The 6873-nt window shown below is 43.1% G+C and overlaps 1 pseudogene; it reads left to right on the top strand.

The window, feature by feature from the left end:
- Positions 1-4482: 4482 nt before the first annotated feature.
- Positions 4483-5843, top strand: LOC127909802 (mitogen-activated protein kinase 15-like; annotated as a pseudogene).
- The last annotated feature ends 1030 nt before the right edge of the window (positions 5844-6873 follow it).

Raw genomic sequence — 6873 nt, 5'->3', positions numbered from 1 at the left:
TTCCTACAAGACAGGAATGTCAGTGTTCTGCCATGGCCATCAAGAGCCCGGATCTCAATCCCATTGAGCATGTCTGGGACCTGTTGGATGTGAGGGCTAGGGCCATTCCCCACAGAAATGTGCGGTAACTTGAAAGTGCCTTGGTGGAAGAGTGGGGAACATCTCACTGCAAGAACTAACAAATCTGGTGCAGTCCATGAGGAGATGCACTGCAGTACTTAATGCAGCTGGTGGCCACACCAGATCCTGACTGTTACTTTTTATTTTGACCTCCCTTTTGTTCAGGGACACATTATTCCATTTCTGTTCGTCACATGTCTGTGGAACCTGTTCAGTTTATGTCTCAGTTGTTGAATCTTATGTTCATTCAAATATTTACACATGTTAAGTTTGCTGAAAATAAACGCAGTTGACAGTGAGAGGATGTTTCTTTTTTGCTGAGTTTACATCCAGACACAGCATCATTCAAAGACTGGAATTTGATACTCCTGGTTTTGGATATGACTGAAGAATAATCTCATTCATACCTGAACTGCACCTTTATTTGCCAAGGAAGAGTAGTGAATATATTAAATGTACAGGCTACAATGTGGGGATCTCATGCATGGTAATAACTACATGTATATACGACTTGCATCCTTTGCTCAAAGTTATATTATATTCTACTCAATCCATATGCTGCATTAATGTAATTCAGACAGTTTTGAATTTGATACAACTGGCTATGATAGCTGAGGTTCATAGCTAGGTTTTGAACTAATGTGTATACAAAACATTTTTATATTTATATTTTTGTCCATACACAGATCGGCTAGATAGCTAGCTACACATTCATAGGCATACAGGTATTTCTTATCCTCCATTGCACAGTAAGCAAGAACTACGTTATTTCATCTATCTGTATTGCATTGCAAATATCAGCAAGTCAAGCTTACAAAATTGTACATTCAATTTGCAGTAAATGCTTTAGCTAGCTAGATTCTTTACATCCACTGTTTCACCAGATGACAGCCTGGTTTGCTGGTTGTTTCAGGAGTCCCTAAAACATTAAAAACCAGAATTACAATTTGATATTCATGTCACAACACCATAAAGGTAGCCAGCTAGCTGGCTAATGTTAGCGAGACAGCTAGCTTGCTAAATTGCGATTTTTGTAATTTAACTTTATGGAAGAAATATGCTTAATCGTTTGTCTCTACATTAACTAACATATTCCTGTCAACTGTACATTTTTTTTTGCATGATTCGTTAAAGTCAATTACATTTGCTTCCATCCTAGTATTTTTGTCAGCTATCTTTTTGCTGAAGAAAGTCTCCAGCTTTGGGTCACATAGCGTCAAATTCGTCATGGGAATCACTCAATATGATTGGTCATCACCCAGCTGTCGCCGCTGGTGATTTGCATAAAGTTGGGAAAAGTGTATCTTTTTTCACCGCATCCCATGCCACTTTGTACACCGCCCAAAGGTCCCCCGCCCTCTCCGCTTTCACTGCTTTCCTTCCATTAAAATGAATGGGAAGCGGTTTTTCACCACGCGACATCCTTTGCTAGTGTATCATGCCCGTTAGAATTCTCTCAATCAACCTTTGAGGTAGACACCTGGAATGCTTTTCCAACAGTCTTGAAGGCGTTCCCACATATGCTGAGCACTTGTTGGCTGCCTTTCCTTCAATCTTTGGTCCAACTCATCTTAAACTATCTAAATTGGGTTGAGGTCAAGAGATTCTGGAGGACAGGTCATCTGATGCAGCACTCCATCACTCTCCCTTGTTGTTCAAATAGCCCTTATATAGCCTGGAGGTGTGTTTTGGATCATTGTCCTGTTGAAAAACAAATGATAGTCCCACTAAGCAAAACCAGATGGGATGGTGTATCGCTGCAGAATGCTGTGGTAGTCATGCTGGTTTAAGACATGTAATTTGTGCAAGACAAAGGAATTTTTCCAACAATTGTTTACAGATTATTTCACTTACAATTCACTGTATCACAATTCCAGTGGGTCAGAAGTTTACATAGTTGACTGTGCCTTTAAACAGCTTGGAAAATTCCAGAAAATTATGTCGCGGGTTTAGAAGCTTCTGATAGCTAATTGACATCATTTGAGTTAATTGGAGGTGTACATCTGGATGTATTTCAAGGCCTACCTTCAATCTCAGTGCCTCTTTTGCTTGACATCATGGGAAAATCAAAAGAAATCAGCCAAGATCTCAGAAAAATTGTAGACCTCCACAAGTCTGGTTCATCCTTGGGCGCAATTTCCAAATGCCTGAAGGTAGGTACCACGTTCATCTGTACAATCAATAGTACGCAAGTATAAACACCATGGGACCACACAGCCGTCACACCGCTCAGGAAGGAGACTCGTTCTGTCTCCTAGAGATGAACGTGCTTTGGTGCGAAAAGTGCAAATCAATCCCAGAACAACAGCAAAGGACCTTGTGAAGATTCTGGAGGAAACAGGTACAAAAGTATCTGTATCCACAGTAAAACGAGCCCTATATCGACATAACCTGAAATGCCGCTCAGCAAGGAAGAAGCCACTGCTCCAAAACCGCCTTAAAAAAAAGCCAGACTACGGTTTGCAACTGCAAATGGGGACAAAGATCGTACTTTTTGGCGAACTATCTTCTGGTCTGATGAAACAAAAATAGAACTGTTTGGCCATAATGACCGTCGTTATGTTTGGAGGAAAAAGGGGAGGCTTGCAAGCTGACGAACACCATCCCAACCTTGAAGCACGGGGATGGCAGCATCATGTTTTGGGGGTGCTTTGCTGCAGGACTGGTGCACTTCACAAAATAGATGGCATCACGAGGCAGGAAGATTATGTGGATATATTGAAGCAACATCTCAAGACATCAGTCAGGAAGTTAAAGCTTGGTCGAAAATGGGTTTTCCAAATGGACAATGACCCCAAGCATATATCCAAGTTGTGGCAAAATGGCTTAAGAACAACAAAGCCAATGTATTGGAGTGGCCATCACAAAGCCCTGACCACAATCGTACAGAAAAATTTGTGGGCAGAACTGAAAAAGCTTATGTGAGCGGAGGCCTACAAACCTGACTCAGTTACACCAGCTCTGTCAGGAGGAATGGGCAAAATTCACCCGATGTCTTGTGGGAAGCTTGTGGAAGGCTACCTAAAATGTTTGCCCCTAGTTAAACAATTTAAAGGCAATGCTACCAAATACTAATTGAGTGTATGTAAACTTCTGACCCACTGGGAATGTGATGAAAGAAATAAAATGTGAAATAAATCATTCTCTTTACTATTATTCTGACATTTCACATTCTTAAAATTAAGTGGTGATCCTAACTGACCTAGGACAGAGTGTTTTTTTTCTATGATTAACTATCAGGAATTGTGAAACTGAGTTAAATGCTTTTGGCAAAGGTGTATATAAACTTTCAACTTTATATAGCCATTGATTCTTGAAGAATGTAAGTAGAAATGTCTCATGAGCAATGGTCTTACCCTTCGTCAGAAACTGCCAAAAAGTTTGTTTTCCTTAACTGTTTGTAATTACATTTACATTTAAGTCATTTAGCAGACGCTCTTATCCAGAGCGACTTACAAATTGGTGCATTCACCTTATGACATCCAGTAGAACAGTCACTTTACAATAGTGCATCTAAATCTTAAAGGGGGGGTGAGAAGGATTACTTATCCTATCCTAGGTATTCCCTTAAAGAGGTGGGGTTTCAGGTGTCTCCGGAAGGTGGGTGATTGACTCCGCTGTCCTGGCGTCGTGAGGAGTGTGTTCCACCATTGGGGAGCCAGAGCAGCGAACAGTTTTGACTGGGCTGAGCGGGAACTGTACTTCCTCAGTGGTAGGGAGGCGAGCAGGCCAGAGGTGGATGAACGCAGTGGCCCTTGTTTGGGTGTAGGGCCTGATCAGAGCCTGGAGGTACTGAGGTGCCGTTCCCCTCACAGCTCCGTAGGCAAGCACCATGGTCATGTTATTGTAAATCAACACTGTATACTGTAGCTTTAAAACATGGTTAAAATTATCATTCTGTCTCATGGATGGTCAGTCCTTGCATCTGTGTGTATTTGAGAGTGGTTATTTTCTCTTGCCCTATTCCTCAGCTCTACCAAATAAGGTGGTGGGGAGTACGCCTTAATATTGGAGGGTTCGACAGTTATATGGAAATGTTTTAAGAAGGTCATACCAAGGAACTTTTAGCCATTTGATTTTTGAAATCTAAGACCCATTGAAGAATAAACAAATACACAGTACCAGTTTGGACACAACTACTCGCTCCAGGGTTTTTTCCCTTTATTTTGACAATTTTCTACATTGTAGAATAATAGTGAAGATATCAAAACAATGAACAAATCAAAATATATTTTATATAAAAAATATTATATTTCAAATAACCACCCTTTGCTTTGATGACAACTTTTCACACACTTTGCATTCTCTCAACCAGCTTCATGAGGTTGTCACCTGGAATGCATTTCAATTAACTATTATCTGCTTGACACGGATTGCTTTGTGAAGCTGTGTGGACTTCGGTTTGGTGTAAGATCTTCTCTACCAGATCCAGGAGGATGCTGGGAACCCGGCGCTGACAGAGTATGTGGCGACGCGGTGGTACAGACCTCCTGAGATCCTGCTGGGCTCCTCAAGGTACAAAGGGTGTAGACACGTGGAGTATAGGTTGTATCCTAGGAGAGATGCTGCTTGGGAAGCCCCTTTCCCTGAACCTCCACCATCAACCAGATAGAAAAAATCATGAGTGCCATTCCATACCCTCTAGCCCAGAGGAGCGTACTTTCTGATCAGATCTGAGTATGGTGCCTCTGTGATTCAGAGGATGCTACTGAGGCCCCAGGTGCCTCTAGAGGACCTTCTGCAGCCGTCGGTGCCCCCTGATGCCCTGACCTGGTGTGTCGCCTGCTGGTTTTCAACCCAGATAAGAGGCTGACCGCTGAGCAGGCCCTGCAGCACCTCTCGTCTCCAGATTCCACAATCCAGACAAGGAGCCAGGTCTGGACCATGCCGTGATCCTGCCTGTGGATGATGATGTCCAGTGGTGGTTCAGTACCGCAACAAACTGTACAAGATGATTCTAGAGAAGAGGACCACAAGGAGAATGCTACGTAATATCCAGCCCGTCCAGTTATCACCATACCCACCCCAGTACCTGTGTCTACCCTGCCAGCCCTGGAGAATACCAGCCCTGCAGCTAGCCCTGTCATGGGAAAGACTACATATAATCCCATCACACATGTTGCCAATGGTTTTGTTAGAAGTCTGGCTGGACCACCTCACTATTTTCGCTCTGGTACTGCCAGCAGGAAATTGGAGCAACAGATGAGTGTTGAGAATGTAACTGTACTGCCAGCAGAGGGCGCTAACGGCAACACTGTTTCTATGGAGCAGATTCTGCAGCGCGGTCGCTCAGCACCTGTCAGCCACAACCGTTCCTTCTCCTGACCCTCTCCCATCCCCAGAACAACCCGCTGGTCCGCAGAGACGAGCCCTCTGTGTCCTCAGGGATATGTGTCACCTCTGCACGCCTGAACCAGCGGTCCCAGTCTCAGACACGAGAGGCACGGGCCCCTCCCAGGTTCAGTAAGAAGGTTTTCCAGAGTAAAGCCAATGTGGTGGCTGCCGGGGATCCCCGTGCCAAACTGGGCAGCTATTCTCAGGCCTATGGCACCATCAACAAGACAGAGCTGGATAACCTTATGAAGTATCAACAGTAACCACCACACTATGCTGGGTGTATAGGACACTGTCTGACATCAGACGGGCAATAGACCAGGGGACAGGGAACAGGGAGATATAGGCTAGTGGAATTTTTGGGGAGGAAAGTATTATTGCGAGATGAAAGTTAGTTCAGCAGTACAGATTGGAAGTAACCATGGAGACATGGAAATCCATAGAGTAAAGGTGACAATGATTAAATGCCATCAACTTAGCCCCACTTCCTTTGTGAAATAATGACTCGCTGGGAAATGGTAACTATAGATCCTTAGCTTAATGTAACTACATTTGCAAGGGTTTTTACAGTGAAATGCTTTATACTAGAGGACAGCAGATATACCAGTGTAAATATATACAGTACCAGTCAAAGGTTTGGACACACCTACTCATTCAAGGGTTTTTCTTTATTTTTACTATTTTCTGCATTGTAGAATAATGGTGAGGACATTCCAACTGTGGCATAGCACATATGGAGTCATGTATTAAGAAAAGGGGTGTAGAGCAAATCAAAATATGTTTTGTATTTGAGATTATTCAAAGTAGCCACCTTGATGACAGCTTTGCACACTCTTGGCATTCTCTCAACCAAGTTCACCTAGAATGCTTTGCTTTTTCAACCGTCTTGAAGGAGTTCCCGTATATGCTGAGCACTTGTTGGCTGCTTTTCCTTCACTCTGCGGTCCAACTCATCCCAAACCATCTCAATTGGGTTGAGGTTGGGTGATTGTGGAGGACAGGTCATTTGATGCAGCACTCCGTCACTCTCTTGGTCAAATAGCCCTTACACTGCCTGGAGGTGTGTTGGGCCATTGTCCTGTTGAAAAATAAATTATAGTCCCACTAAGTGCAAAACAGATGGCATGGCGTATCTCTGCAGAATGCTGTGGTAGCCATGCTGTTTAAGTGTATACCACACTCTACCTTGTCACAACACAACTGATTGGCTCAAACACATTAAAAAGGAAAGAAATTCCACAAATTAACTTTTTAACAAGGCACACCTGTTAATTGAAATGCATTCCAGGTGACTACCTCCTGAAGCTGGTTGAGAGTCATAAGGTGAATGCACCAATTTTGTAAGTCGCTTCTGGATAAGAGCGTCTGCTAAATGACTTAAATGTAAATGTAAATGTTAACAGGTGTGCCTTGTTAATA

The sequence above is a fragment of the Oncorhynchus keta genome, chromosome 20, assembly GCF_023373465.1.
Source record: "Oncorhynchus keta strain PuntledgeMale-10-30-2019 chromosome 20, Oket_V2, whole genome shotgun sequence".
In the NCBI taxonomy this organism is placed as follows: domain Eukaryota; kingdom Metazoa; phylum Chordata; class Actinopteri; order Salmoniformes; family Salmonidae; genus Oncorhynchus; species Oncorhynchus keta.
The sequence above is the reverse complement of the archived record's forward strand: the minus strand, read 5'-3'. Positions and strand labels throughout refer to the sequence as shown.